Source organism: Hyla sarda, unplaced genomic scaffold, assembly GCF_029499605.1.
Source record: "Hyla sarda isolate aHylSar1 unplaced genomic scaffold, aHylSar1.hap1 scaffold_502, whole genome shotgun sequence".
NCBI lineage: Eukaryota > Metazoa > Chordata > Amphibia > Anura > Hylidae > Hyla > Hyla sarda.
This window is the reverse complement of record NW_026610513.1, coordinates 162,790-189,345: the sequence shown is the minus strand read 5'-3', so window position 1 is coordinate 189,345 and position 26,556 is coordinate 162,790. Positions and strand designations below refer to the sequence as shown.

The 26,556-nt window shown below is 45.2% G+C and overlaps 9 non-coding genes across 9 annotated transcripts; all 9 read right to left on the bottom strand.

The window, feature by feature from the left end:
• Positions 1-1,899: 1,899 nt before the first annotated feature.
• Positions 1,900-2,090, bottom strand: LOC130337593 (U2 spliceosomal RNA). The gene has a single exon (XR_008878450.1). It is a non-coding gene; the product is annotated as a U2 spliceosomal RNA (small nuclear RNA).
• A 3,362-nt stretch (positions 2,091-5,452) lies between these two features.
• LOC130337592 (U2 spliceosomal RNA) lies at positions 5,453-5,643 on the bottom strand. The gene has a single exon (XR_008878449.1). It is a non-coding gene; the product is annotated as a U2 spliceosomal RNA (small nuclear RNA).
• Positions 5,644-7,725: 2,082 nt separating this feature from the next.
• On the bottom strand, positions 7,726-7,916 carry LOC130337591 (U2 spliceosomal RNA). Its single transcript, XR_008878448.1, has one exon. It is a non-coding gene; the product is annotated as a U2 spliceosomal RNA (small nuclear RNA).
• A 2,088-nt stretch (positions 7,917-10,004) lies between these two features.
• Positions 10,005-10,195, bottom strand: LOC130337588 (U2 spliceosomal RNA). The gene has a single exon (XR_008878446.1). It is a non-coding gene; the product is annotated as a U2 spliceosomal RNA (small nuclear RNA).
• A 2,085-nt stretch (positions 10,196-12,280) lies between these two features.
• On the bottom strand, positions 12,281-12,471 carry LOC130337587 (U2 spliceosomal RNA). The gene has a single exon (XR_008878445.1). It is a non-coding gene; the product is annotated as a U2 spliceosomal RNA (small nuclear RNA).
• A 2,090-nt stretch (positions 12,472-14,561) lies between these two features.
• On the bottom strand, positions 14,562-14,755 carry LOC130337629 (U2 spliceosomal RNA). The gene has a single exon (XR_008878483.1). It is a non-coding gene; the product is annotated as a U2 spliceosomal RNA (small nuclear RNA).
• A 7,062-nt stretch (positions 14,756-21,817) lies between these two features.
• Positions 21,818-22,008, bottom strand: LOC130337586 (U2 spliceosomal RNA). Its single transcript, XR_008878444.1, has one exon. It is a non-coding gene; the product is annotated as a U2 spliceosomal RNA (small nuclear RNA).
• A 2,095-nt stretch (positions 22,009-24,103) lies between these two features.
• LOC130337613 (U2 spliceosomal RNA) lies at positions 24,104-24,294 on the bottom strand. Its single transcript, XR_008878468.1, has one exon. It is a non-coding gene; the product is annotated as a U2 spliceosomal RNA (small nuclear RNA).
• A 2,070-nt stretch (positions 24,295-26,364) lies between these two features.
• Positions 26,365-26,555, bottom strand: LOC130337585 (U2 spliceosomal RNA). Its single transcript, XR_008878443.1, has one exon. It is a non-coding gene; the product is annotated as a U2 spliceosomal RNA (small nuclear RNA).
• Between the last annotated feature and the right edge of the window lies 1 nt (position 26,556).

Here is a 26,556-nt window from a genome sequence, read left to right as displayed (position 1 = left end):
ACGGGGCCTTTTTAAATGCAATCCATAACCCGGATTTGCCAGGAACCCTTCTTACTCCTCCTACTTGCATGTGACACTGGGCTTAGGATCTGCATAGGAAACACACACACAAGCACACACCTACCTTTGTTGCCTGCAGATGCCTCCTTGGCTGTCCCCAAACGGTATCAAACCAACACCCACGGGAAGCTGTAAGCATAGAGGACATGCCTGCACCCCATTGGACTTACCTGTGTGGGTTAAATCCGGGTTATTTGACAACCTATGGCGGTGATGGTTCTGCTCAGGCAGAGCAGTGCTGATGCTCCTCATAAAGCTGTCGCTGCTGTGAAGGTTCTAGGTGACATCACAAATCCCTATGGTTACATACACAACAAAGCTGGGTTGTTGTTGTTTACACTCTGCAAGGCCTGTGGAAGTGAGTGACATCATAGCACTGTAGTTCTGAGGGTTCTAGATGGATGCAACAATCTCCTGTTGCTTCTATGAAGGCCATAATAGACGACATCACCAAACAGCTCCATAGTCACATACACAGCAAAGGAGAGATGTTGTTTACACCTAGTGATGTCAGTGGTATTGAGTGACATCACAGCACAGTGCTAAGGCTCCTGGGCCTGGACACAGCAGCGGCTGCAATATCTCAACGGAGAATACGTTTATATATATGTGTGTGTGTGCGCGTATATATATATATATATATATATATATATATATATATATATATATTTCTCCGCCGAAATCACTTTTAAACCCATTTCCACCTTTTTTTCCCTTCTCTTCCTCTTACTTTTTTTTCACGTTTTTTTACGTTTTTCTCCTTTTCGCCTCTTTTCTGGGCGTATTATTCTTCTTTTTCTTCTTTTTTTTCGTCTAATGCATACCCCATCAGTGCAGCAATGCTTATTCAATACCGCCAGCAGATGGAGACACTGGGGGATAATTTTCTAAGGATTTATACTGATTTTTCCTGTCTGAATTTGTCGCACAGAAAGTTGCAGGCCAAATATGTGTGACATTTCTGCGACTTTAGCTTCTAGAGCATTTTTACAACATTATACATAGGTGCTGAATACATAAAAAGCGACTGTTCAGCGACAGACAAGTCGCATCGGCTGAAAGTAGGCCAGAATGTCAGTCCATGTTGGAGCAGGTTTAGATACAGTCTAAAGTATAGATCTCAAAGTCTGTGCACAGAATTTAGCAAGGGCCTCGCACCTTCTGATGCATCAGGTAGGTGCACAATAGCATAGCCTAACCCTCTGTACTTTGGTCTATATTGATGCGGGACATAGACAGCCAGCTGATGACCAATCCATTAGTGCAATGGATGGCTGGAAGCATTTGTCTTTGCCTTTGCAATACCACAGAAGCAATGCATGGTCAATGTACAGCAATGACACACCTGTGTGAACAGCCAGGAGACCCCCCCCCCCCCCCCCATGTTATGTTACATAGTTACATAGTTAGTACGGTCGAAAAAAGACATATGTCCATCAAGTTCAACCAGGGAATTAAGGGGTAGGGGTGTGGCGCGATATTGGGGAAGGGATGAGATTTTATATTTCTTCATAAGCATTAATCTTATTTTGTCAATTAGGAACATTCAGCACCCACCCGCTATCAAGGCAGCTGCCTATCATGTCATGCCCTACCTGCACAGGTGTGCTGGCTACTCAAATGATCCAATTAAGGAGGCCATTTAGTCAGCAGCAGCAGAAGTCCTGTGCCTGGACGCTCCAACAGCGGCCAGACACAAGCAGAAGCAGCAGAAGCAGCAGCAGCAGCACCACCTTTTGTTTTTTGGCTGCAGCAGCAAGGCCCACAGGGCTGGCTAGCTGGCTAGCCAGCAAGCAGGTAGCAATGAAAGTAGGAATCTTTCTTTTTAACCCTGTAAGGGGGTGGTGCACTGTACCCGAAGATACTGCCATATCGGGTCAATGCATAGGGCGACGGAAGCAAGCTTCGAAATCGGCCCCCGTTCTCAAAAATCCATTTAATATATGGTCCCCAGATAGGGGACGTATCAGATATTAAACTGATAAGAACAGATACTACACTTGATCTTAGCCAAAAGGCCGAGAAGCGATAACCGTGAAAGGGGCGGGCCCAACAAGGTCCCCTTCATGGGCACTATCACTGCTTGCTGTCAGGGAGGCTGCCAGACAATTTTCCATGCACACTCTGGGCTGGGGGGCAGTCAACCACCAGTACACACAGCAGAACCTAAACCCATACCATTATTGCTAAGCAGCAAGACAGGGGCCCATTGCACTCCCACGGGGCCTTTTTAAATGCAATCCATAACCCGGATTTGCCAGGAACCCTTCTTACTCCTCCTACTTGCATGTGACACTGGGCTTAGGATCTGCATAGGAAACACACACACAAGAACACACCTACCTTTGTTGCCTGCAGATGCCTCCTTGGCTGTCCCCAAACGGTATCAAACCAACACCCACGGGAAGCTGTAAGCATAGAGGACATGCCTGCACCCCATTGGACTTACCTGTGTGGGTTAAATCCGGGTTATTTGACAACCTATGGCGGTGATGGTTCTGCTCAGGCAGAGCAGTGCTGATGCTCCTCATAAAGCTGTCGCTGCTGTGAAGGTTCTAGGTGACATCACAAATCCCTATGGTTACATACACAACAAAGCTGGGTTGTTGTTGTTTACACTCTGCAAGGCCTGTGGAAGTGAGTGACATCATAGCACTGTAGTTCTGAGGGTTCTAGATGGATGCAACAATCTCCTGTTGCTTCTATGAAGGCCATAATAGACGACATCACCAAACAGCTCCATAGTCACATACACAGCAAAGGAGAGATGTTGTTTACACCTAGTGATGTCAGTGGTATTGAGTGACATCACAGCACAGTGCTAAGGCTCCTGGGCCTGGACACAGCAGCGGCTGCAATATCTCAACGGAGAATACGTTTATATATATGTGTGTGTGTGCGCGTATATATATATATATATATATATATATATATATTTCTCCGCCGAAATCACTTTTAACCCCTTAAGGACACATGACGTACTGGAACGTCATGTGTCCACTCCCGATCTATAACGCGGGGCCACGGCGTGGCCCCGCGTCATAGCGGGTCGGGCCCGGCCTCTAACAACGGCCGGGACCCGTGGCTAATAGCGCGCGGCATTGATCGCTGTGCCGCGCGCTATTAACCCTTTAGACGCGGCGTTCAAAGTTGAACGCCGCGTCTAAAGTGAAACCGAAAGCATCCCGGCTAGCTCAGTGGGCTGTTCGGGATAGCCGCGGTGAAATCGCGGCATCCCGAACAGCTGACAGGACAGCGGGAGGGCCCCTACCTGCCTCCTCGCTGTCCGATCGCCGAATGACTGCTCAGTGCCTGAGATCCAGGCATGAGCAGTCATCCGGCAGAATCGTTGATCACTGGTTTCTTATGAGAAACCAGTGATCAACATAGAAGATCAGTGTGTGCAGTGTTATAGGTCCCTATGGGACCTATAACACTGCAAAAAAAAAGTGCAAAAAAAAAGTGAATAAAGATCATTTAACTCCTCCCCTATTAAAAGTTTGAATCACCCCCCTTTTCCAATAAAAAAAAAAACACAGTGTAAATAAAAATAAAAATAAACATATGTGGTATCGCCGCGTGCGGAAATGTCCGAATTATAAAAATATATCATTAATTAAACCGCTCGGTCAATGGCGTGCGCGCAAAAAAATTCCAAAGTCCAAAATAGTGCATTTTTGGTCACTTTTTATATCATTTAAAAATGAATAAAAAGTGATCAATAAGTCCTATCAATGCAAAAATGGTACCGTTAAAAACTTCAGATCACGGCGCAAAAAATGAGCCCTCATACCGCCCCATACACGGAAAAATAAAAAAGTTATAGGGGTCAGAAGATGACAATTTTAAACGTATTAATTTTCCTGCATGTAGTTATGATTTTTTCCAGAAGTCCGACAAAATCAAACCTATATAAGTAGGGTATCATTTTAATCGTATGGACCTACAAAATACATATCAGGTGTCATTTTTACCGAAAAATGTACTACGTAGAAACGGAAGCCCCCAAAAGTTACAAAACAGCGTTTTTTTTTCAATTTTGTCGCACAATGATTTTTTTTCCCGCTTCACCATAGATTTTTGGGCAAAATGACTGACGTCATTACAAAGTAGAATTGGTGGCGCAAAAAATAAGCCATCATATGGATTTTTAGGTGTAAATTTGAAAGAGTTATGATTTTTTAAAGGCAAGGAGCAAAAAACGAAAATGCAAAAACGGAAAAACCTCCGGTCCTTAAGGGGTTAAACCCATTTCCACCTTTTTTTCCCTTCTCTTCCTCTTACTTTTTTTTCACGTTTTTTTACGTTTTTCTCCTTTTCGCCTCTTTTCTGGGCGTATTATTCTTCTTTTTCTTCTTTTTTTTCGTCTAATGCATACCCCATCAGTGCAGCAATGCTTATTCAATACCGCCAGCAGATGGAGACACTGGGGGATAATTTTCTAAGGATTTATACTGATTTTTCCTGTCTGAATTTGTCGCACAGAAAGTTGCAGGCCAAATATGTGTGACATTTCTGCGACTTTAGCTTCTAGAGCATTTTTACAACATTATACATAGGTGCTGAATACATAAAAAGCGACTGTTCAGCGACAGACAAGTCGCATCGGCTGAAAGTAGGCCAGAATGTCAGTCCATGTTGGAGCAGGTTTAGATACAGTCTAAAGTATAGATCTCAAAGTCTGTGCACAGAATTTAGCAAGGGCCTCGCACCTTCTGATGCATCAGGTAGGTGCACAATAGCATAGCCTAACCCTCTGTACTTTGGTCTATATTGATGCGGGACATAGACAGCCAGCTGATGACCAATCCATTAGTGCAATGGATGGCTGGAAGCATTTGTCTTTGCCTTTGCAATACCACAGAAGCAATGCATGGTCAATGTACAGCAATGACACACCTGTGTGAACAGCCAGGAGACCCCCCCCCCCCCCCCATGTTATGTTACATAGTTACATAGTTAGTACGGTCGAAAAAAGACATATGTCCATCAAGTTCAACCAGGGAATTAAGGGGTAGGGGTGTGGCGCGATATTGGGGAAGGGATGAGATTTTATATTTCTTCATAAGCATTAATCTTATTTTGTCAATTAGGAACATTCAGCACCCACCCGCTATCAAGGCAGCTGCCTATCATGTCATGCCCTACCTGCACAGGTGTGCTGGCTACTCAAATGATCCAATTAAGGAGGCCATTTAGTCAGCAGCAGCAGAAGTCCTGTGCCTGGACGCTCCAACAGCGGCCAGACACAAGCAGAAGCAGCAGAAGCAGCAGCAGCAGCACCACCTTTTGTTTTTTGGCTGCAGCAGCAAGGCCCACAGGGCTGGCTAGCTGGCTAGCCAGCAAGCAGGTAGCAATGAAAGTAGGAATCTTTCTTTTTAACCCTGTAAGGGGGTGGTGCACTGTACCCGAAGATACTGCCATATCGGGTCAATGCATAGGGCGACGGAAGCAAGCTTCGAAATCGGCCCCCGTTCTCAAAAATCCATTTAATATATGGTCCCCAGATAGGGGACGTATCAGATATTAAACTGATAAGAACAGATACTACACTTGATCTTAGCCAAAAGGCCGAGAAGCGATAACCGTGAAAGGGGCGGGCCCAACAAGGTCCCCTTCATGGGCACTATCACTGCTTGCTGTCAGGGAGGCTGCCAGACAATTTTCCATGCACACTCTGGGCTGGGGGGCAGTCAACCACCAGTACACACAGCAGAACCTAAACCCATACCATTATTGCTAAGCAGCAAGACAGGGGCCCATTGCACTCCCACGGGGCCTTTTTAAATGCAATCCATAACCCGGATTTGCCAGGAACCCTTCTTACTCCTCCTACTTGCATGTGACACTGGGCTTAGGATCTGCATAGGAAACACACACACAAGCACACACCTACCTTTGTTGCCTGCAGATGCCTCCTTGGCTGTCCCCAAACGGTATCAAACCAACACCCACGGGAAGCTGTAAGCATAGAGGACATGCCTGCACCCCATTGGACTTACCTGTGTGGGTTAAATCCGGGTTATTTGACAACCTATGGCGGTGATGGTTCTGCTCAGGCAGAGCAGTGCTGATGCTCCTCATAAAGCTGTCGCTGCTGTGAAGGTTCTAGGTGACATCACAAATCCCTATGGTTACATACACAACAAAGCTGGGTTGTTGTTGTTTACACTCTGCAAGGCCTGTGGAAGTGAGTGACATCATAGCACTGTAGTTCTGAGGGTTCTAGATGGATGCAACAATCTCCTGTTGCTTCTATGAAGGCCATAATAGACGACATCACCAAACAGCTCCATAGTCACATACACAGCAAAGGAGAGATGTTGTTTACACCTAGTGATGTCAGTGGTATTGAGTGACATCACAGCACAGTGCTAAGGCTCCTGGGCCTGGACACAGCAGCGGCTGCAATATCTCAACGGAGAATACGTTTATATATATGTGTGTGTGTGCGCGTATATATATATATATATATATATATATATATATATATATATTTCTCCGCCGAAATCACTTTTAAACCCATTTCCACCTTTTTTTCCCTTCTCTTCCTCTTACTTTTTTTTCACGTTTTTTTACGTTTTTCTCCTTTTCGCCTCTTTTCTGGGCGTATTATTCTTCTTTTTCTTCTTTTTTTTCGTCTAATGCATACCCCATCAGTGCAGCAATGCTTATTCAATACCGCCAGCAGATGGAGACACTGGGGGATAATTTTCTAAGGATTTATACTGATTTTTCCTGTCTGAATTTGTCGCACAGAAAGTTGCAGGCCAAATATGTGTGACATTTCTGCGACTTTAGCTTCTAGAGCATTTTTACAACATTATACATAGGTGCTGAATACATAAAAAGCGACTGTTCAGCGACAGACAAGTCGCATCGGCTGAAAGTAGGCCAGAATGTCAGTCCATGTTGGAGCAGGTTTAGATACAGTCTAAAGTATAGATCTCAAAGTCTGTGCACAGAATTTAGCAAGGGCCTCGCACCTTCTGATGCATCAGGTAGGTGCACAATAGCATAGCCTAACCCTCTGTACTTTGGTCTATATTGATGCGGGACATAGACAGCCAGCTGATGACCAATCCATTAGTGCAATGGATGGCTGGAAGCATTTGTCTTTGCCTTTGCAATACCACAGAAGCAATGCATGGTCAATGTACAGCAATGACACACCTGTGTGAACAGCCAGGAGACCCCCCCCCCCCCCCATGTTATGTTACATAGTTACATAGTTAGTACGGTCGAAAAAAGACATATGTCCATCAAGTTCAACCAGGGAATTAAGGGGTAGGGGTGTGGCGCGATATTGGGGAAGGGATGAGATTTTATATTTCTTCATAAGCATTAATCTTATTTTGTCAATTAGGAACATTCAGCACCCACCCGCTATCAAGGCAGCTGCCTATCATGTCATGCCCTACCTGCACAGGTGTGCTGGCTACTCAAATGATCCAATTAAGGAGGCCATTTAGTCAGCAGCAGCAGAAGTCCTGTGCCTGGACGCTCCAACAGCGGCCAGACACAAGCAGAAGCAGCAGAAGCAGCAGCAGCAGCACCACCTTTTGTTTTTTGGCTGCAGCAGCAAGGCCCACAGGGCTGGCTAGCTGGCTAGCCAGCAAGCAGGTAGCAATGAAAGTAGGAATCTTTCTTTTTAACCCTGTAAGGGGGTGGTGCACTGTACCCGAAGATACTGCCATATCGGGTCAATGCATAGGGCGACGGAAGCAAGCTTCGAAATCGGCCCCCGTTCTCAAAAATCCATTTAATATATGGTCCCCAGATAGGGGACGTATCAGATATTAAACTGATAAGAACAGATACTACACTTGATCTTAGCCAAAAGGCCGAGAAGCGATAACCGTGAAAGGGGCGGGCCCAACAAGGTCCCCTTCATGGGCACTATCACTGCTTGCTGTCAGGGAGGCTGCCAGACAATTTTCCATGCACACTCTGGGCTGGGGGGCAGTCAACCACCAGTACACACAGCAGAACCTAAACCCATACCATTATTGCTAAGCAGCAAGACAGGGGCCCATTGCACTCCCACGGGGCCTTTTTAAATGCAATCCATAACCCGGATTTGCCAGGAACCCTTCTTACTCCTCCTACTTGCATGTGACACTGGGCTTAGGATCTGCATAGGAAACACACACACAAGCACACACCTACCTTTGTTGCCTGCAGATGCCTCCTTGGCTGTCCCCAAACGGTATCAAACCAACACCCACGGGAAGCTGTAAGCATAGAGGACATGCCTGCACCCCATTGGACTTACCTGTGTGGGTTAAATCCGGGTTATTTGACAACCTATGGCGGTGATGGTTCTGCTCAGGCAGAGCAGTGCTGATGCTCCTCATAAAGCTGTCGCTGCTGTGAAGGTTCTAGGTGACATCACAAATCCCTATGGTTACATACACAACAAAGCTGGGTTGTTGTTGTTTACACTCTGCAAGGCCTGTGGAAGTGAGTGACATCATAGCACTGTAGTTCTGAGGGTTCTAGATGGATGCAACAATCTCCTGTTGCTTCTATGAAGGCCGTAATAGACGACATCACCAAACAGCTCCATAGTCACATACACAGCAAAGGAGAGATGTTGTTTACACCTAGTGATGTCAGTGGTATTGAGTGACATCACAGCACAGTGCTAAGGCTCCTGGGCCTGGACACAGCAGCAGCTGCAATATCTCAACGGAGAATACGTTTATATATATGTGTGTGTGTGCGCGTATATATATATATATATATATATATATATATATATATATATATATTTCTCCGCCGAAATCACTTTTAAACCCATTTCCACCTTTTTTTCCCTTCTCTTCCTCTTACTTTTTTTTCACGTTTTTTTACGTTTTTCTCCTTTTCGCCTCTTTTCTGGGCGTATTATTCTTCTTTTTCTTCTTTTTTTTCGTCTAATGCATACCCCATCAGTGCAGCAATGCTTATTCAATACCGCCAGCAGATGGAGACACTGGGGGATAATTTTCTAAGGATTTATACTGATTTTTCCTGTCTGAATTTGTCGCACAGAAAGTTGCAGGCCAAATATGTGTGACATTTCTGCGACTTTAGCTTCTAGAGCATTTTTACAACATTATACATAGGTGCTGAATACATAAAAAGCGACTGTTCAGCGACAGACAAGTCGCATCGGCTGAAAGTAGGCCAGAATGTCAGTCCATGTTGGAGCAGGTTTAGATACAGTCTAAAGTATAGATCTCAAAGTCTGTGCACAGAATTTAGCAAGGGCCTCGCACCTTCTGATGCATCAGGTAGGTGCACAATAGCATAGCCTAACCCTCTGTACTTTGGTCTATATTGATGCGGGACATAGACAGCCAGCTGATGACCAATCCATTAGTGCAATGGATGGCTGGAAGCATTTGTCTTTGCCTTTGCAATACCACAGAAGCAATGCATGGTCAATGTACAGCAATGACACACCTGTGTGAACAGCCAGGAGACCCCCCCCCCCCCCCCCATGTTATGTTACATAGTTACATAGTTAGTACGGTCGAAAAAAGACATATGTCCATCAAGTTCAACCAGGGAATTAAGGGGTAGGGGTGTGGCGCGATATTGGGGAAGGGATGAGATTTTATATTTCTTCATAAGCATTAATCTTATTTTGTCAATTAGGAACATTCAGCACCCACCCGCTATCAAGGCAGCTGCCTATCATGTCATGCCCTACCTGCACAGGTGTGCTGGCTACTCAAATGATCCAATTAAGGAGGCCATTTAGTCAGCAGCAGCAGAAGTCCTGTGCCTGGACGCTCCAACAGCGGCCAGACACAAGCAGAAGCAGCAGAAGCAGCAGCAGCAGCACCACCTTTTGTTTTTTGGCTGCAGCAGCAAGGCCCACAGGGCTGGCTAGCTGGCTAGCCAGCAAGCAGGTAGCAATGAAAGTAGGAATCTTTCTTTTTAACCCTGTAAGGGGGTGGTGCACTGTACCCGAAGATACTGCCATATCGGGTCAATGCATAGGGCGACGGAAGCAAGCTTCGAAATCGGCCCCCGTTCTCAAAAATCCATTTAATATATGGTCCCCAGATAGGGGACGTATCAGATATTAAACTGATAAGAACAGATACTACACTTGATCTTAGCCAAAAGGCCGAGAAGCGATAACCGTGAAAGGGGCGGGCCCAACAAGGTCCCCTTCATGGGCACTATCACTGCTTGCTGTCAGGGAGGCTGCCAGACAATTTTCCATGCACACTCTGGGCTGGGGGGCAGTCAACCACCAGTACACACAGCAGAACCTAAACCCATACCATTATTGCTAAGCAGCAAGACAGGGGCCCATTGCACTCCCACGGGGCCTTTTTAAATGCAATCCATAACCCGGATTTGCCAGGAACCCTTCTTACTCCTCCTACTTGCATGTGACACTGGGCTTAGGATCTGCATAGGAAACACACACACAAGCACACACCTACCTTTGTTGCCTGCAGATGCCTCCTTGGCTGTCCCCAAACGGTATCAAACCAACACCCACGGGAAGCTGTAAGCATAGAGGACATGCCTGCACCCCATTGGACTTACCTGTGTGGGTTAAATCCGGGTTATTTGACAACCTATGGCGGTGATGGTTCTGCTCAGGCAGAGCAGTGCTGATGCTCCTCATAAAGCTGTCGCTGCTGTGAAGGTTCTAGGTGACATCACAAATCCCTATGGTTACATACACAACAAAGCTGGGTTGTTGTTGTTTACACTCTGCAAGGCCTGTGGAAGTGAGTGACATCATAGCACTGTAGTTCTGAGGGTTCTAGATGGATGCAACAATCTCCTGTTGCTTCTATGAAGGCCATAATAGACGACATCACCAAACAGCTCCATAGTCACATACACAGCAAAGGAGAGATGTTGTTTACACCTAGTGATGTCAGTGGTATTGAGTGACATCACAGCACAGTGCTAAGGCTCCTGGGCCTGGACACAGCAGCGGCTGCAATATCTCAACGGAGAATACGTTTATATATATGTGTGTGTGTGCGCGTATATATATATATATATATATATATATATATATATATATATATTTCTCCGCCGAAATCACTTTTAAACCCATTTCCACCTTTTTTTCCCTTCTCTTCCTCTTACTTTTTTTTCACGTTTTTTTACGTTTTTCTCCTTTTCGCCTCTTTTCTGGGCGTATTATTCTTCTTTTTCTTCTTTTTTTTCGTCTAATGCATACCCCATCAGTGCAGCAATGCTTATTCAATACCGCCAGCAGATGGAGACACTGGGGGATAATTTTCTAAGGATTTATACTGATTTTTCCTGTCTGAATTTGTCGCACAGAAAGTTGCAGGCCAAATATGTGTGACATTTCTGCGACTTTAGCTTCTAGAGCATTTTTACAACATTATACATAGGTGCTGAATACATAAAAAGCGACTGTTCAGCGACAGACAAGTCGCATCGGCTGAAAGTAGGCCAGAATGTCAGTCCATGTTGGAGCAGGTTTAGATACAGTCTAAAGTATAGATCTCAAAGTCTGTGCACAGAATTTAGCAAGGGCCTCGCACCTTCTGATGCATCAGGTAGGTGCACAATAGCATAGCCTAACCCTCTGTACTTTGGTCTATATTGATGCGGGACATAGACAGCCAGCTGATGACCAATCCATTAGTGCAATGGATGGCTGGAAGCATTTGTCTTTGCCTTTGCAATACCACAGAAGCAATGCATGGTCAATGTACAGCAATGACACACCTGTGTGAACAGCCAGGAGACCCCCCCCCCCCCCCCCCCATGTTATGTTACATAGTTACATAGTTAGTACGGTCGAAAAAAGACATATGTCCATCAAGTTCAACCAGGGAATTAAGGGGTAGGGGTGTGGCGCGATATTGGGGAAGGGATGAGATTTTATATTTCTTCATAAGCATTAATCTTATTTTGTCAATTAGGAACATTCAGCACCCACCCGCTATCAAGGCAGCTGCCTATCATGTCATGCCCTACCTGCACAGGTGTGCTGGCTACTCAAATGATCCAATTAAGGAGGCCATTTAGTCAGCAGCAGCAGAAGTCCTGTGCCTGGACGCTCCAACAGCGGCCAGACACAAGCAGAAGCAGCAGAAGCAGCAGCAGCACCACCTTTTGTTTTTTGGCTGCAGCAGCAAGGCCCACAGGGCTGGCTAGCTGGCTAGCCAGCAAGCAGGTAGCAATGAAAGTAGGAATCTTTCTTTTTAACCCTGTAAGGGGGTGGTGCACTGTACCCGAAGATACTGCCATATCGGGTCAATGCATAGGGCGACGGAAGCAAGCTTCGAAATCGGCCCCCGTTCTCAAAAATCCATTTAATATATGGTCCCCAGATAGGGGACGTATCAGATATTAAACTGATAAGAACAGATACTACACTTGATCTTAGCCAAAAGGCCGAGAAGCGATAACCGTGAAAGGGGCGGGCCCAACAAGGTCCCCTTCATGGGCACTATCACTGCTTGCTGTCAGGGAGGCTGCCAGACAATTTTACATGCACACTCTGGGCTGGGGGGCAGTCAACCACCAGTACACACAGCAGAACCTAAACCCATACCATTATTGCTAAGCAGCAAGACAGGGGCCCATTGCACTCCCACGGGGCCTTTTTAAATGCAATCCATAACCCGGATTTGCCAGGAACCCTTCTTACTCCTCCTACTTGCATGTGACACTGGGCTTAGGATCTGCATAGGAAACACACACACAAGCACACACCTACCTTTGTTGCCTGCAGATGCCTCCTTGGCTGTCCCCAAACGGTATCAAACCAACACCCACGGGAAGCTGTAAGCATAGAGGACATGCCTGCACCCCATTGGACTTACCTGTGTGGGTTAAATCCGGGTTATTTGACAACCTATGGCGGTGATGGTTCTGCTCAGGCAGAGCAGTGCTGATGCTCCTCATAAAGCTGTCGCTGCTGTGAAGGTTCTAGGTGACATCACAAATCCCTATGGTTACATACACAACAAAGCTGGGTTGTTGTTGTTTACACTCTGCAAGGCCTGTGGAAGTGAGTGACATCATAGCACTGTAGTTCTGAGGGTTCTAGATGGATGCAACAATCTCCTGTTGCTTCTATGAAGGCCATAATAGACGACATCACCAAACAGCTCCATAGTCACATACACAGCAAAGGAGAGATGTTGTTTACACCTAGTGATGTCAGTGGTATTGAGTGACATCACAGCACAGTGCTAAGGCTCCTGGGCCTGGACACAGCAGCGGCTGCAATATCTCAACGGAGAATACGTTTATATATATGTGTGTGTGTGCGCGTATATATATATATATATATATATATATATATATATATATATATATATTTCTCCGCCGAAATCACTTTTAAACCCATTTCCACCTTTTTTTCCCTTCTCTTCCTCTTACTTTTTTTTCACGTTTTTTTACGTTTTTCTCCTTTTCGCCTCTTTTCTGGGCGTATTATTCTTCTTTTTCTTCTTTTTTTTCGTCTAATGCATACCCCATCAGTGCAGCAATGCTTATTCAATACCGCCAGCAGATGGAGACACTGGGGGATAATTTTCTAAGGATTTATACTGATTTTTCCTGTCTGAATTTGTCGCACAGAAAGTTGCAGGCCAAATATGTGTGACATTTCTGCGACTTTAGCTTCTAGAGCATTTTTACAACATTATACATAGGTGCTGAATACATAAAAAGCGACTGTTCAGCGACAGACAAGTCGCATCGGCTGAAAGTAGGCCAGAATGTCAGTCCATGTTGGAGCAGGTTTAGATACAGTCTAAAGTATAGATCTCAAAGTCTGTGCACAGAATTTAGCAAGGGCCTCGCACCTTCTGATGCATCAGGTAGGTGCACAATAGCATAGCCTAACCCTCTGTACTTTGGTCTATATTGATGCGGGACATAGACAGCCAGCTGATGACCAATCCATTAGTGCAATGGATGGCTGGAAGCATTTGTCTTTGCCTTTGCAATACCACAGAAGCAATGCATGGTCAATGTACAGCAATGACACACCTGTGTGAACAGCCAGGAGACCCCCCCCCCCCCCCCCATGTTATGTTACATAGTTACATAGTTAGTACGGTCGAAAAAAGACATATGTCCATCAAGTTCAACCAGGGAATTAAGGGGTAGGGGTGTGGCGCGATATTGGGGAAGGGATGAGATTTTATATTTCTTCATAAGCATTAATCTTATTTTGTCAATTAGGAACATTCAGCACCCACCCGCTATCAAGGCAGCTGCCTATCATGTCATGCCCTACCTGCACAGGTGTGCTGGCTACTCAAATGATCCAATTAAGGAGGCCATTTAGTCAGCAGCAGCAGAAGTCCTGTGCCTGGACGCTCCAACAGCGGCCAGACACAAGCAGAAGCAGCAGAAGCAGCAGCAGCAGCACCACCTTTTGTTTTTTGGCTGCAGCAGCAAGGCCCACAGGGCTGGCTAGCTGGCTAGCCAGCAAGCAGGTAGCAATGAAAGTAGGAATCTTTCTTTTTAACCCTGTAAGGGGGTGGTGCACTGTACCCGAAGATACTGCCATATCGGGTCAATGCATAGGGCGACGGAAGCAAGCTTCGAAATCGGCCCCCGTTCTCAAAAATCCATTTAATATATGGTCCCCAGATAGGGGACGTATCAGATATTAAACTGATAAGAACAGATTTTTTTTTTTTTTTTTTTTTTTTTTTTTTTTAAAAACCTTCAGGTTTGAATTAAAACTTAATCGTTCAGGTTTACTTCACGTTTGCCTCTCAGATTTACTGAACTTAGTCACAATTCATCAAACTCATCATTAGGTTACTTTATCAACATATAACAAAATACACCCAAAAACAAAGTACATAGCATAACAACACACCACCCTCAAACCCTCACCACGTGTCTCCATTTTAAAAACTTCCAAGTCCCCTCCGCATCATCCTCTCCAAATCTCTTCTTATCCCACAAATATACAGTATGCAATCTATCTAATATCATTCTCATACACTCTTCAACCGACACATCCTTCTTCTTAAATATATACAAATTCCTAACATCCCACAATACCTCCTTAATTATCGCTAACAACACATATAACATTCTCTCCTTCCTCCCACCTACCACCGCCAGACCAAACATAATCACTTCAAAAGACCACTTTCTTACCCCCATCAATTCTTTGGCCAACGGACCAATTCCCTTCCACACTTCTTGCGCTCTATCACAATTCCAAAACAAATGCATAATACTCTCATTCCCTCCACAACCCTCTCTCGGACATCTCTCACTCCTTCCAATCCCCCGACTCTTCTGTACCTCTCTTACTGGCAATGCACCATGCAAACTCTGCCATACAATCTCTCTCTGTCTATTAGTCATACCATCTGTCTGCAAACTCTTCCACACTTTACTCACATTCTGTCCTCTCACCATATTAATATTACACTGAACTTCCTTCTCCCTAATACACTTCACCATACTCTTCTTCTCCTTTAACACATCCTGTCTCACACCTATCAAACCAAACTTTCTCATGAACACCTCAACAAACCCATACCAACCAGGACTCACCAAAGCATACGGCTTTCTCAGATCTCTCTCCATCCACCCTAATCTGCATAACACACCCCCTCCTAGAAACCTCATCATACATGCAAATTTCCACTGCTCTCCCATACTTCTCCTCACAGCAAACAATAGATTAATCCCCAGATACACTTCAACATTAGGAAAATTCATTCCTCCATTCCTACACTCTTTCATCACATTCTCTCTTCTCACCTTCTCCACTTTCGACCCCCAGAAAAATACAAACAAAATCCTATTCAACTTTCTCAGTGTCATATAACCTGGTGGAAACACCAAAGCCACATACAACAGGATCGGCAATATCACACTCTTGATCACCACAATCTTACCAATCATTGACAACTCTCTCATACTCCAAAAATCCAACTTCCTCTTTATTCTAACACCAACCTCTTCCCAACTTTCTCTTCCATCCAGCCTCTCATCAAATTTAACTCCCAACACCTTAATCGCTCCGTCTACACATTTCACCCCTACATCCTCTACTTCATACATCCTTCCAAAAACCTTATACTCACTCTTATCCCAATTAACTCTAAAACCAGAAGCACCGCAAAAATACCCAGCCAACAACTTTGCTCTCTGCAAAGCTCCAACATACTCACAGATCACACAAACATCATCCATATATGCCAACACTTTCAAGTCTCTCCCACCACTCCCAGGAATCCTCACACCTCTCATACACTTATCCCTTCTCAACAACTCCAACAAAGGCTCTATCGCACATATAAAGACCAAGGGTGACAGGGGACACCCCTGTCTCACTCCAGAACACACATTCACTTTCTTACTAACCCAGCCATTAATTAATACTTTACTATACACTCCATCATACAATACTCTAATCATTTTAACAAAACCTTCCGGAAAACCCATTCTATCCAACACTTTAAATAAAAACTCATGTGACAACCTATCAAAAGCTTTCTCAAAATCCAAAGACAACACTCCAACACACTGATCTCTACCCAAGCAATCCCATAATACATCACGCAACAAACCCAAATTCTCACTTATCCTTCTTTTTGGCACACCACATACTTGTTCTTCTCCAATCACCTGATCAATCACATCCCTCATTCTATTCGCCAACACCTTTGCAAGAATTTTATAATCAACATTCAATAACGTAATCGGTCTCCAATTCCTCACATCCTTTCTATCCCCTTTTTTAAAGATCAATACCACCACTCCACTCTTCATACTTTCCTCCAATCTACCATTCTTGCACACAAAATCATAAATCTCCACCAAATCCACTTTAACCGTCTCCCACATTCTAGCATAAAATTCCACCGGCAACCCATCCTCACCTGGTGTCTTATTTCTAGCCATACTTTTAATCACCAACTCCAATTCTTTCACTCCCACACCTTTCACCAGGCTATCTGCCTCCCTGTCATGCACTCTGCTCTCAATCTTCCCAATCACCTCAGACTGCAGACCCATATCACACTCCTTCTCAGCATATAAATCCTTATAAAAATCCTCAACCACACTCAACACTCTTTTACCTTTAACCATCACACCATTCTTATCATACACCTCTATCAACTCCTCTCTTTTACCAGACACCCTTTTAAAGAAAAACCTTGAGCATCTCTCACCCTTCTCCAACTTATTCAACTTAGCCTGATACACAATCTCTCTTCCTCTCTCCAACATCCACTTCTCTACTTCCTTCTTAATCTCTTCAATCTCACTCTCCACACAACCACCACTCTTCCTCCATTTTTTCAAAAAGATCAATCTCTTCTGCAGCCACTCATACCTTCTTCTCTTTCCCGCAGCTCTCTTATACCCCTCTCTTTTAAAGAAAACATGCGTTCTCTCCTTCACCCAACTCCACCACTGCAATACATCCACAAAATCAGCTTTCCTCCTCTTCCAAACCTCATACTTCTTCACATACCTCTCATACACCCCTCCCTCCTCCATCAAACTAACATTCAATTTCCATAAACCCCGCCCACTCAAACATTCCACATTAAACCCCAAATCACATCTTACACACTCATGATCTGAATACAATACCTTCATTTGCATATACTTCCTACCCACCACTCCTTTTGACACAAAACACATATCCAATCTTGAAGCACACTTTCCCCTATCTGAAAAATAAGTCGGACACACATCAACATTACACAACTTAGCCACATCTTGCAACCTCAAATCATTCACCACATTCCTCAACATCCTACCAGATACATCGATCTTACTCCCTTCAATCTCACAATTGAAATCCCCCACACATACCATAGGCTCTCTCCCCGGCAAAAACAACTTTAACTTCTCAAACAACTCCACCCTCTCATTCTTCTTAACAGACGCATACACATTAAATATTCGAACCTTAACTCCACCCACCTCCACCTTAACCATCAAACACCTTCCCTCTTCAATCACTGTATGGCTCTCTACCTTGAACCTCTTATCCTTAAATAACACACCAACCCCATCATTCCTATTTACAGAAGACATAGACCACACAGAATCCCCATATCCCCACTCCCCCTTCCCTACCTCTTCCACCAACCCACACTCTTGTACACAAATAACATCAGCCCCCATACCTGCCAACTCCTGCAAAATTGCAGCCCTCCTAACCCTACTCCTAAACACCCTAACATTAGATGAAATTATTTTAAAAGACATACTACTATCCCCATATGAAAAAAAACAAAGGAAAAAAACACAACAAAACAATCACCTATATACAAAAGAAAACACCAATCAATGCGATGTTCTACGGGTTAAGGTACCAAGCGGTACTTGTCCATGACCTTCCTGATCCACCTCGGATCTAAATAATGGTTCGAAAGGGTTTCTCGAACTAAACGAAGTCTCCTCACTCCTCTCAGCCCATTCTTTCTTTCTCGCTTTTTTTGGATACCTGTGACACAAATCATCCGCCACTTTCTTCCCTCTATGCCTTCCTGAAGACACAGCACTCTCTGAATCGGTAGTAAAATCTTCAATCACAGGCTCATTCTCCATCTCTTCCTCCAACTCCTTCTGCACCACAGCCACAGTCTTGCTCTCCATAAGCTTAAGTCCAGGTTTTCCCGCCAAAACGGGTTTTCCCTCCAAAATGGGATTTCCCTCCAAAATTGGAGACCCCTCCAAAACTGGAGTCCCCTCCAAAACTGGAGTCCCCTCCATCACAGCACTTGTCTCCATTTTATCTCTCTCTTCCAGGTATCTCTTTCCCTCCTCCTGCTTCCTTTCTACCTCTTTCTGTCTTTCGATCTTCTCCTCCTCCCTCCTTTTTCTCTCTTCCGGGCACTCTCTCATCACATGTCCAGCCTCTCCACATACATGGCATTTTTTTGGCTCAGGACACGCATTGGCCTCATGTCCCTCTTTCTGGCAATTCCTGCACACTCTCACAGCCGCACAATTCTCCTTCACATGCCCAAACATATGGCACTTTCTGCAGAACATGGGCTGCCCAGGGTAGGTAAGATAACCTCTCTGCCCCGCAATAGAAAAACTCGCCGGGGGATGCTGCACTCCGTAAATTCCACTGGCATCTTGCTTCAACTTCACCAAAAACTTATACTCCGCATTAAACACTCCCAATATGCTCTTCTGTGCAATCCCTCCTCTGACAGTCTCACAGTACTGCTTCAAAAATTTTTCCACCAACTTCACATCCATAAACGGGTTGTATACACGGACTAAAATGGGTTTCTCCTCCAACTCAAACAAAGGCTCAAATGACACATTCTTCATAATGGTATTTTCCACATTCTCACGCAGGCTCTGGTAAAAGGACAGGCACCCATTAATAGTGTAGAAACTCACATCATATATACCTTGCCGCTTACTTTCCTGTAAGCAAAAGACGTCCTTCATCGGTATCCCGGCCATGTCCTCCACCAAACGACGCCCCACAAACGTGATCTTATTCTTCTCCACATCAGAAACCTCCACCTTCACCGGAATAGTGTTCTTAACGAATCCAGCTGCCATCTTCTCTGTCGGTCTGAGACCACAGTATCGCCTCCTGAAAAAACCCTCTGCAAGCAGAGAAACACGCACCCCTGACCCAGACCAAGTTTACACTTGATCTGAGCCAAAAGGCCGAGAAGCGATAACCGTGAAAGGGGCGGGCCCAACAAGGTCCCCTTCATGGGCACTATCACTGCTTGCTGTCAGGGAGGCTGCCAGACAATTTTCCATGCACACTCTGGGCTGGGGGGCAGTCAACCACCAGTACACACAGCAGAACCTAAACCCATACCATTATTGCTAAGCAGCAAGACAGGGGCCCATTGCACTCCCACGGGGCCTTTTTAAATGCAATCCATAACCCGGATTTGCCAGGAACCCTTCTTACTCCTCCTACTTGCATGTGACACTGGGCTTAGGATCTGCATAGGAAACACACACACAAGCACACACCTACCTTTGTTGCCTGCAGATGCCTCCTTGGCTGTCCCCAAACGGTATCAAACCAACACCCACGGGAAGCTGTAAGCATAGAGGACATGCCTGCACCCCATTGGACTTACCTGTGTGGGTTAAATCCGGGTTATTTGACAACCTATGGCGGTGATGGTTCTGCTCAGGCAGAGCAGTGCTGATGCTCCTCATAAAGCTGTCGCTGCTGTGAAGGTTCTAGGTGACATCACAAATCCCTATGGTTACATACACAACAAAGCTGGGTTGTTGTTGTTTACACTCTGCAAGGCCTGTGGAAGTGAGTGACATCATAGCACTGTAGTTCTGAGGGTTCTAGATGGATGCAACAATCTCCTGTTGCTTCTATGAAGGCCATAATAGACGACATCACCAAACAGCTCCATAGTCACATACACAGCAAAGGAGAGATGTTGTTTACACCTAGTGATGTCAGTGGTATTGAGTGACATCACAGCACAGTGCTAAGGCTCCTGGGCCTGGACACAGCAGCGGCTGCAATATCTCAACGGAGAATACGTTTATATATATGTGTGTGTGTGCGCGTATATATATATATATATATATATATATATATATGTATATATATATATTTCTCCGCCGAAATCACTTTTAAACCCATTTCCACCTTTTTTTCCCTTCTCTTCCTCTTACTTTTTTTTCACGTTTTTTTACGTTTTTCTCCTTTTCGCCTCTTTTCTGGGCGTATTATTCTTCTTTTTCTTCTTTTTTTTCGTCTAATGCATACCCCATCAGTGCAGCAATGCTTATTCAATACCGCCAGCAGATGGAGACACTGGGGGATAATTTTCTAAGGATTTATACTGATTTTTCCTGTCTGAATTTGTCGCACAGAAAGTTGCAGGCCAAATATGTGTGACATTTCTGCGACTTTAGCTTCTAGAGCATTTTTACAACATTATACATAGGTGCTGAATACATAAAAAGCGACTGTTCAGCGACAGACAAGTCGCATCGGCTGAAAGTAGGCCAGAATGTCAGTCCATGTTGGAGCAGGTTTAGATACAGTCTAAAGTATAGATCTCAAAGTCTGTGCACAGAATTTAGCAAGGGCCTCGCACCTTCTGATGCATCAGGTAGGTGCACAATAGCATAGCCTAACCCTCTGTACTTTGGTCTATATTGATGCGGGACATAGACAGCCAGCTGATGACCAATCCATTAGTGCAATGGATGGCTGGAAGCATTTGTCTTTGCCTTTGCAATACCACAGAAGCAATGCATGGTCAATGTACAGCAATGACACACCTGTGTGAACAGCCAGGAGACCCCCCCCCCCCCCCCCCCATGTTATGTTACATAGTTACATAGTTAGTACGGTCGAAAAAAGACATATGTCCATCAAGTTCAACCAGGGAATTAAGGGGTAGGGGTGTGGCGCGATATTGGGGAAGGGATGAGATTTTATATTTCTTCATAAGCATTAATCTTATTTTGTCAATTAGGAACATTCAGCACCCACCCGCTATCAAGGCAGCTGCCTATCATGTCATGCCCTACCTGCACAGGTGTGCTGGCTACTCAAATGATCCAATTAAGGAGGCCATTTAGTCAGCAGCAGCAGAAGTCCTGTGCCTGGACGCTCCAACAGCGGCCAGACACAAGCAGAAGCAGCAGAAGCAGCAGCAGCAGCACCACCTTTTGTTTTTTGGCTGCAGCAGCAAGGCCCACAGGGCTGGCTAGCTGGCTAGCCAGCAAGCAGGTAGCAATGAAAGTAGGAATCTTTCTTTTTAACCCTGTAAGGGGGTGGTGCACTGTACCCGAAGATACTGCCATATCGGGTCAATGCATAGGGCGACGGAAGCAAGCTTCGAAATCGGCCCCCGTTCTCAAAAATCCATTTAATATATGGTCCCCAGATAGGGGACGTATCAGATATTAAACTGATAAGAACAGATACTACACTTGATCTTAGCCAAAAGGCCGAGAAGCGATAACCGTGAAAGGGGCGGGCCCAACAAGGTCCCCTTCATGGGCACTATCACTGCTTGCTGTCAGGGAGGCTGCCAGACAATTTTCCATGCACACTCTGGGCTGGGGGGCAGTCAACCACCAGTACACACAGCAGAACCTAAACCCATACCATTATTGCTAAGCAGCAAGACAGGGGCCCATTGCACTCCCACGGGGCCTTTTTAAATGCAATCCATAACCCGGATTTGCCAGGAACCCTTCTTACTCCTCCTACTTGCATGTGACACTGGGCTTAGGATCTGCATAGGAAACACACACACAAGCACACACCTACCTTTGTTGCCTGCAGATGCCTCCTTGGCTGTCCCCAAACGGTATCAAACCAACACCCACGGGAAGCTGTAAGCATAGAGGACATGCCTGCACCCCATTGGACTTACCTGTGTGGGTTAAATCCGGGTTATTTGACAACCTATGGCGGTGATGGTTCTGCTCAGGCAGAGCAGTGCTGATGCTCCTCATAAAGCTGTCGCTGCTGTGAAGGTTCTAGGTGACATCACAAATCCCTATGGTTACATACACAACAAAGCTGGGTTGTTGTTGTTTACACTCTGCAAGGCCTGTGGAAGTGAGTGACATCATAGCACTGTAGTTCTGAGGGTTCTAGATGGATGCAACAATCTCCTGTTGCTTCTATGAAGGCCATAATAGACGACATCACCAAACAGCTCCATAGTTAGTCACATACACAGCAAAGGAGAGATGTTGTTTACACCTAGTGATGTCAGTGGTATTGAGTGACATCACAGCACAGTGCTAAGGCTCCTGGGCCTGGACACAGCAGCGGCTGCAATATCTCAACGGAGAATACGTTTATATATATGTGTGTGTGTGCGCGTATATATATATATATATATATATATATATATATATATATATATATTTCTCCGCCGAAATCACTTTTAAACCCATTTCCACCTTTTTTTCCCTTCTCTTCCTCTTACTTTTTTTTCACGTTTTTTTACGTTTTTCTCCTTTTCGCCTCTTTTCTGGGCGTATTATTCTTCTTTTTCTTCTTTTTTTTCGTCTAATGCATACCCCATCAGTGCAGCAATGCTTATTCAATACCGCCAGCAGATGGAGACACTGGGGGATAATTTTCTAAGGATTTATACTGATTTTTCCTGTCTGAATTTGTCGCACAGAAAGTTGCAGGCCAAATATGTGTGACATTTCTGCGACTTTAGCTTCTAGAGCATTTTTACAACATTATACATAGGTGCTGAATACATAAAAAGCGACTGTTCAGCGACAGACAAGTCGCATCGGCTGAAAGTAGGCCAGAATGTCAGTCCATCTTGGAGCAGGTTTAGATACAGTCTAAAGTATAGATCTCAAAGTCTGTGCACAGAATTTAGCAAGGGCCTCGCACCTTCTGATGCATCAGGTAGGTGCACAATAGCATAGCCTAACCCTCTGTACTTTGGTCTATATTGATGCGGGACATAGACAGCCAGCTGATGACCAATCCATTAGTGCAATGGATGGCTGGAAGCATTTGTCTTTGCCTTTGCAATACCACAGAAGCAATGCATGGTCAATGTACAGCAATGACACACCTGTGTGAACAGCCAGGAGACCCCCCCCCCCCCCCCCATGTTATGTTACATAGTTACATAGTTAGTACGGTCGAAAAAAGACATATGTCCATCAAGTTCAACCAGGGAATTAAGGGGTAGGGGTGTGGCGCGATATTGGGGAAGGGATGAGATTTTATATTTCTTCATAAGCATTAATCTTATTTTGTCAATTAGGAACATTCAGCACCCACCCGCTATCAAGGCAGCTGCCTATCATGTCATGCCCTACCTGCACAGGTGTGCTGGCTACTCAAATGATCCAATTAAGGAGGCCATTTAGTCAGCAGCAGCAGAAGTCCTGTGCCTGGACGCTCCAACAGCGGCCAGACACAAGCAGAAGCAGCAGAAGCAGCAGCAGCAGCAGCACCACCTTTTGTTTTTTGGCTGCAGCAGCAAGGCCCACAGGGCTGGCTAGCTGGCTAGCCAGCAAGCAGGTAGCAATGAAAGTAGGAATCTTTCTTTTTAACCCTGTAAGGGGGTGGTGCACTGTACCCAAAGATACTGCCATATCGGGTCAATGCATAGGGCGACGGAAGCAAGCTTCGAAATCGGCCCCCGTTCTCAAAAATCCATTTAATATATGGTCCCCAGATAGGGGACGTATCAGATATTAAACTGATAAGAACAGATACTACACTTGATCTTAGCCAAAAGGCCGAGAAGCGATAACCGTGAAAGGGGCGGGCCCAACAAGGTCCCCTTCATGGGCACTATCACTGCTTGCTGTCAGGGAGGCTGCCAGACAATTTTCCATGCACACTCTGGGCTGGGGGGCAGTCAACCACCAGTACACACAGCAGAACCTAAACCCATACCATTATTGCTAAGCAGCAAGACAGGGGCCCATTGCACTCCCACGGGGCCTTTTTAAATGCAATCCATAACCCGGATTTGCCAGGAACCCTTCTTACTCCTCCTACTTGCATGTGACACTGGGCTTAGGATCTGCATAGGAAACACACACACAAGCACACACCTACCTTTGTTGCCTGCAGATGCCTCCTTGGCTGTCCCCAAACGGTATCAAACCAACACCCACGGGAAGCTGTAAGCATAGAGGACATGCCTGCACCCCATTGGACTTACCTGTGTGGGTTAAATCCGGGTTATTTGACAACCTATGGCGGTGATGGTTCTGCTCAGGCAGAGCAGTGCTGATGCTCCTCATAAAGCTGTCGCTGCTGTGAAGGTTCTAGGTGACATCACAAATCCCTATGGTTACATACACAACAAAGCTGGGTTGTTGTTGTTTACACTCTGCAAGGCCTGTGGAAGTGAGTGACATCATAGCACTGTAGTTCTGAGGGTTCTAGATGGATGCAACAATCTCCTGTTGCTTCTATGAAGGCCATAATAGACGACATCACCAAACAGCTCCATAGTCACATACACAGCAAAGGAGAGATGTTGTTTACACCTAGTGATGTCAGTGGTATTGAGTGACATCACAGCACAGTGCTAAGGCTCCTGGGCCTGGACACAGCAGCGGCTGCAATATCTCAACGGAGAATACGTTTATATATATGTGTGTGTGTGCGCGTATATATATATATATATATATATATATATTTCTCCGCCGAAATCACTTTTAAACCCATTTCCACCTTTTTTTCCCTTCTCTTCCTCTTACTTTTTTTTCACGTTTTTTTACGTTTTTCTCCTTTTCGCCTCTTTTCTGGGCGTATTATTCTTCTTTTTCTTCTTTTTTTTCGTCTAATGCATACCCCATCAGTGCAGCAATGCTTATTCAATACCGCCAGCAGATGGAGACACTGGGGGATAATTTTCTAAGGATTTATACTGATTTTTCCTGTCTGAATTTGTCGCACAGAAAGTTGCAGGCCAAATATGTGTGACATTTCTGCGACTTTAGCTTCTAGAGCATTTTTACAACATTATACATAGGTGCTGAATACATAAAAAGCGACTGTTCAGCGACAGACAAGTCGCATCGGCTGAAAGTAGGCCAGAATGTCAGTCCATGTTGGAGCAGGTTTAGATACAGTCTAAAGTATAGATCTCAAAGTCTGTGCACAGAATTTAGCAAGGGCCTCGCACCTTCTGATGCATCAGGTAGGTGCACAATAGCATAGCCTAACCCTCTGTACTTTGGTCTATATTGATGCGGGACATAGACAGCCAGCTGATGACCAATCCATTAGTGCAATGGATGGCTGGAAGCATTTGTCTTTGCCTTTGCAATACCACAGAAGCAATGCATGGTCAATGTACAGCAATGACACACCTGTGTGAACAGCCAGGAGACCCCCCCCCCCCCCCATGTTATGTTACATAGTTACATAGTTAGTACGGTCGAAAAAAGACATATGTCCATCAAGTTCAACCAGGGAATTAAGGGGTAGGGGTGTGGCGCGATATTGGGGAAGGGATGAGATTTTATATTTCTTCATAAGCATTAATCTTATTTTGTCAATTAGGAACATTCAGCACCCACCCGCTATCAAGGCAGCTGCCTATCATGTCATGCCCTACCTGCACAGGTGTGCTGGCTACTCAAATGATCCAATTAAGGAGGCCATTTAGTCAGCAGCAGCAGAAGTCCTGTGCCTGGACGCTCCAACAGCGGCCAGACACAAGCAGAAGCAGCAGAAGCAGCAGCAGCAGCACCACCTTTTGTTTTTTGGCTGCAGCAGCAAGGCCCACAGGGCTGGCTAGCTGGCTAGCCAGCAAGCAGGTAGCAATGAAAGTAGGAATCTTTCTTTTTAACCCTGTAAGGGGGTGGTGCACTGTACCCGAAGATACTGCCATATCGGGTCAATGCATAGGGCGACGGAAGCAAGCTTCGAAATCGGCCCCCGTTCTCAAAAATCCATTTAATATATGGTCCCCAGATAGGGGACGTATCAGATATTAAACTGATAAGAACAGATACTACACTTGATCTTAGCCAAAAGGCCGAGAAGCGATA